Raw genomic sequence first — 6522 nt, forward strand, 5'->3', positions numbered from 1 at the left:
AAGACGAGGAGAGCTTTCATTCGGCTGGCCGAAAAAATGGCCTATCAGTAATGAGAAATGGGTTGTACATTTTTAAAACACATCAAACCGGCAATTAGTTTCAAATTTATTTTTTTCATTTCGAGATTTTAAATTACATTAATTTTTATGCATGGGGAATTTGTTGGATTTTATATTGATATACATTTATTTTTAAAATCAGTTTGAATGTGAGTCGAAATTTCGATATTAAAAACAGTTCGGACCGCACCGAAATATGCAAAATTTCGTATAATTTTTTAACCGTGGCCACAATATGGGTTGTAATGCTAACAAAAAGAATATGGGCTCCAAAAAAACCTTAAGAATTAGCAAATGGTTTGTAAATTATTAGAAATAATGTCAGATGGGTTGTATGCTATTTTCCACAGATTTGAGGCTTTCCTAAAAAAAGGTTAACGCACAAGCAGTGACTGTTGGATGTCCATCCAACTGCCGTCGTGCTTCTTTAATCTCTGTTCTTCCTGCTCCGGCCGCTCAAACAAGCGCCGGCGGGACTGCCTGCTCCCTCCTCCCCACGGCCGGCTGTGCTGCCGTGCAGGCCTCACCGCCCCACGTACTCCCATCGCTGGCCTAGCCATCCCTCTACTCAACCACACCTGTTGTTATTCTCCAGCGACGGCAGACGAAACAGTAAACCCTCGTATAGTCGTACTCCCCTCTGCGTGGGAAACAACTGCCGAGTCTTTCCTGCCTCCGTGTCGTTCCCTTCCTAGGCCTCGCCGTTGTCCACCGCCCTGGTGCTCTTGGCGTGGCCTGGTCAACGTGGTCAACGACCGACATGCATCTGAAGTGGACTATACGTGAAGAGGCCGACAGCTGGGTTCACGGCTGCACGCAAGGAAATGCCTCCTTATTACGCGCAAAATAATGATTCCTCCATCTGACATCAGGGACCCAACGAAAGGGCCTATGTATTTCGCGAAAAAAAACGTTACCACCGCTGACAGCTTGGACCCACCAGCTATATCTTCGCACGCAAGGAAGTGCCTCCTTATTAAGCACAAAAAAATGAATACTCCCCCTGTTAGCTGGGACCCAGTATAGTGGCAGGCTGACTTGTGGGCCTACTAAGTTGACGGGGAAGGAGGGCTTTGTCAACTTAGTCAATATGCACGATTCTAGCTCCAGTGACCGTACGATGTCCATCCAATGGCCGTAGTGCTTCTTCAACCTCTGGTCTTCTTGCTCCAGCCGCCCAAACCAGCGCCGGTCGTGCCTCGTGCTCCTGCCTCCCGTGGCCGGCTGCGATGCGGCGGACGCCTCACTGCCCTACTACTCCCACCGCTGGCCAGGCCATCCCTCTACTCACCCACACCCCCTGTTATTCTGCGGTGACGGCAGCCTCACACCACAGCGAACCAGTGAACCCCCGTACTCCTCTACACGTGGGCATCCACTGCCGCGTCTTCCCCGGCTCCGCGTCGTCCCCTTCCTAGGCCTCGCCGTCGTCCAACGCCCTGGTGCTCTCGGCGTGGTCAACATGGTCAAGGAACGGCTTCCATCGGACGTGGACTGTACGTGGAGAGGCTGACAGCTAGGTCCACGGCCGCAGCAAGGAAGTGCCTCTTTATTACGCGCAAAATAATTATTCCTCCACCTGACAGCGGGGACCCACCGGACGGGCCACCATATTTCACGAAAAAAACGTTTCCCCCTGACTGTTGGGACCCACTAGCTACATCTTCGCACGCAAGGAAGTGCATCTAGGCACAAAAAAACGATTCGCCCCCCCTGACTGCTGGGACCCACCAGCTACATCTTCGCAGGCAAGGAAGTGCCTGACAGTCAGGACCCACCTGGTCGAAGCGTACGTAGCATTGTCATTCTGGTCGCGAACGTGTACATACATACTGGTGGATGTGGAGGCGCGCACGTATCGTAGTAGAGGCGCGCACGTAGCATGTACACGTACGTTCAACGGCCAGGGTGCAAGAAAGAAAATACGGCCACGTACGTACATACGGGCGGGTCTCGAATGCCTACTCGCGCATATGTACGACCAGGGCTCGTGTACATGGCTGGGTCGGAACGGAGAAACTGCGTCGTCGTCGTGTTCATGGGGAGGCAACGGAATGCGTCGTGTTCATCGGGAGGCAACGGAACGCGTGGGAGCCAACTAGCTTGGACGGAACAGGCGATGGAAACGAGGCCTGGCATACCGCAAAACGGAGGAAACGGCCTTGTGTTCGACCGGCCACGTTCGAAACGGGATCCTGTTCATCGGGAGGGGTCTGGTGTACCGCAAAACGGAGGAAACGGACCTCCTACGGTTGAAACAAGGGTCCTGTTGGTCGAGAGGGGTGTGGCGTACCGCAAAACGGACGAAACGGACTTGTGTTGGAGCGCTACGGTCGAAACGGGGGTCCTGTTCATCGGGAGGGGTGTGGCGTACCGCAAAACGGGACTCCACGGGATATTGTTCATCTCCATCGTCGACCTCCTCCAGCCTCCACGGGCTACCGTCGACCTCCTCCAGCCTCCACGGGATCCTGTTCATCCAGCCTCCACCGCGCGCTACTCCACCGACTACTGTTCAACCACCCCTCCACGGGCACCCCTCCATCGTCTACTGTTCATCCAGCCCTTCACGGGGTTCTGTTCATCCAGCCCCAACCGGCTCGCCACAGGGTCCTGTTCATCCACCCCCATCACTCACTATTCATCCACCCCCCTCCCCCCGCAACGCTCACTGTTCATCCAGAGGCAGCATCGATCGGCTTCAGTTAGCAGCAGTAGCGAAGGAATCGCTCGATCGGGTTCAGTTAACAGCCATCGATCGATCGCTCGGGTTCAGTAATGTGTAGCCTGCAGTGCAATCGCTCGGGTTCAGTTAGAGCCCAACGCCTCGTTCGGGTTCAGTTAGAGCCAACGCCTCGCACACACGCGCGTATGTGTACGAGAGAAATGCGCATCGCTCGGCCCCCGACCACCCACTGTAACCGGAACTCACCGAAATTTTCCTCGCCCTCTCTTCTACCACGGTTTTTTCCGTCATGGACGGCCCAAAGAATGTCATGCAGCTGCGTCTCCGGCCTGCCCAGGACGAAAAGCCCATTTTCTGTCATGATTTTTTGTCATAAAAGTAGGAGCCCACCACATCTATGATGATATCGGGTTTTGTCACAATTATCGTCATAGAAGTGTAATAAGTATGACAGGAAAAAGTTTCGTTCGGTCCAAAATGTCACGGATGTGTCTTTTTTTTGTAGTGAACGGATATTAGCATCCACAAGGGTGTGAACTTCGGGATACATCGTCGTCTCCGCGTGCCTCGGTTATCTCTTACCCAAGCCCTTTACTTATGCACTTTACTTTGTGATAGCCATATTGTTTCTAGTCATATATCTTGCTATCACCTAGTAGTTTATCTTGCTTTTAGCATAAGTTGTTGGTGCACATAGGTGAGCCTAGTTGTTGTATAGGTTTCGTTCAAGCCTAAACCGTAATTATTTTAAATCTCCTATTCACCCCCCCCCCCTCTAGGCGACATCTAGGATCTTTCAATCCTGTCATACTAAGACTCAGTAGATCATGATTGCCTTAGGCTTGTGACCCTCTAGGTTTGGCGACTCACAGACGTGAACGAAAATGTTCGTTCAATGATCGACAGCGGGACCGTGGACGTCCATATTGGTCCCTGTGAGTACATGAATGATACGCGAGTGAACCTTTGGTTATAATGTGATGTTCCCTTTGCTTCGCGATACTTCACAAAACCCGCGATGTATCGGTATCCTCCTAAGTCTTCACTATGCTCACTATATAAAAATTTTGTTACTGGTTTTCTTCTTCTTTCTCGTTGTTGTGTTCCAGTATGCCTGTGAGGAATCACCTATGTCTGGCCAGACGATGATTGATGTCGTCCCACCGAATGGGCTCTTAGAATATCTCTCCATCGTCGGGGGATCAAATCCCACTCTCGAGCAATCCGACCACTTTTTAAACTTTTCGATGAACCTGCAAGTTGTCGTTATGATCACCTTGTTACAGGTGACGTTTGAGTAACCCCACAGCCCACCGTACGATAAGAAGTTACCACGATACTCTCATGGTCTAAGGAGCAAGATCACACGTTAACACTTTGTGTTATTACAATTGAATATAGACGATATTAATCCAATTCACAACAAACAAGTTTGGGTCGATTAAATATGATCGCTCTTCCAACATCATAATCTCAATGTTGTTTTAGGACTATGTTACACTTAAATATATCCTAAGATCCAGAAAACATGATCATCAACAAAACTTGTGCTAGTCACAGAGGCAAGACTAGGAACCTTCTATTTAACCGTTTATCATTCCACACGTGCACATGCATTTTCTGCTGAATCACATATTCTAGGATCATAGCAGTTATAGCATAGAATATAAACTCTTTAACTCTGAATATGGAAATATAATAATACAAACATTATTGCCTCTAGGGCATATTTCCAACAATATTTCCCCCTCTTGTCTCTTCTCTTGTCAATGTTCTAAAATATAATTAGATATTTCCACATGACCATTTGCGAAAGCAAGTTTTTTTGTATTGAAACATAGTATGTTTTTCTTGTCGTCCGATTTGGGTCCAACGGTTGATCTTCTAGAAACCTTGGCCTCGTCACAACTATCTTCATTCTTGTCTCCAACGGTCCTCCTCCTACCCACCTACGATGCTATCGTGTTGCATCTTTGTCATATCCATTCCCAACCACCACCAACACCAGTCATGTCACTACACCTGGCCAACTCTTTAATCCCAGAGTTCTCTTACTAGTGGTGCCCCCTCCCAACCTAAACCCTCACATCATGGTTCGTATGCCTTCTTCCTTGTCTTAGGTACTCCTCGTCTCCATCTCCGCCCTTTTGCCTCAATGATTAAAAAATCGATTGTGCTTTATAGAAATCTCAGTCATTTGAGCTTAGCAAACACATATCTTCCAAACGGAAATAAACAAAGAATTAGCCGCACACACATGCATAGAGAAAACTAGTAATAAATAAATAAATAAAATCTGACGATACACACACAATGCAGCATCACAACATGAGAAGGAAGAATCATCTTTACACAAAATATGGTTCCTTCTCTTTCTGTTTCCTTTGTAGAACTATACACTTTGGGTTGTAGAATGTTTTTAGGAATTGTAGGGGATTTGAATCCTAAGGACTTTTTTTCTACAAAAGCCCTATGGATCGTAGGATTGGGGTTGCCAAATTCCTACGGAATCCATTTCTATGCCTCACATCTATCTATCTATCTATCTATAAATATATTATGCTCCTGATTTTTAAGCCCTCATAATCAATTGAGGTCTTTAATTTGAGATTGGGTCATCCAATTTTGACCGTGTCAACAATTTCTGAAGGAGCACTCTTATTAAATTCTTATAATTCACTATGCTCTAATTTTTAAGCCCTCACAATCAATTGATGTCTTTAATTTAAAATTGGGTCGCCCCATTTTGACCTGCTCAACAATTTTTTAAGGAGCTCGATTATTAAATTGTTTTAATTTCACTATGCTCCCTAATTTTAAGGTCACACAATCAATTGCGGTCTTGAATTTAAAATTGGATCACTCAATTTTGACCAGGTCAACAATTTCTCAAAGAGCTCACTAATTAAATTTTGTTAATTTACTATATTTCCTAGTTTTGAAGCTCTCTCACTCGATCGAGGTATTCAATTTTGGATTTGGTTCATGATTTTGACTAGGTCAATGACTCGACAACAATCAGCCTATAAAAACCTATCAACCCCGTGCACCCTCTCACCATCTAGAAAAAAGTGCGAACATGTGATACTATAGCAACAATATAATACGTGGAGCCACCGACACAGAATTTTTTCACACATAAGTATGGATTGATTGGCAGATAACAGCGAATCACACTACGGAAGGCCCACCATAGCATCTATTATAAATAAAAAGAAGACACACTCCATCATCTCCCCCCACTTGCCAAATCATATATCCCTCAGCTCTAAAATGTAAATGTAAGGTGTATTAGTTTTTTGAAAAGTCAAATTTCTTTAACTTTGACCAAGTTTAGAGCCAAAAATATCAACATCTACAATACTAAATAAATGAAATATGAAAATTCATTTCATGATGAATTTAATAATATCAATTTGATATTTCTCTACAAATTTAGTCAAACTTAAGACTTTTCAAAGCTAATAGACTTTATATTTTAAAATATAGGGGGTAAAAAATTTATAAAAATCCAACAACACAACGGTGCAGCAAAGCGCGCCCAACCCTTCTAGTTTCATAGAAATTCCAACATGAGTTGAAACCTGAAGGAAGTTCACAACCCTCTAAAATTCTTTGGTCTTTTTCTGTGCACCATCCAAAGGCACTTGTTGTAATGTGTTTGAAATTCTGTAGGATTCTATGGCACGTAATGTTTCATTCATGTGTTTTTTTTCTATTCCTATGTTTTCATACTTCTGCAATTCAATATGGCCCTTGAATGGAACTCCGGCGCG

The sequence above is a fragment of the Triticum aestivum genome, chromosome 4B, assembly GCF_018294505.1.
Source record: "Triticum aestivum cultivar Chinese Spring chromosome 4B, IWGSC CS RefSeq v2.1, whole genome shotgun sequence".
NCBI classification, from domain to species: Eukaryota; Viridiplantae; Streptophyta; class Magnoliopsida; order Poales; family Poaceae; genus Triticum; species Triticum aestivum.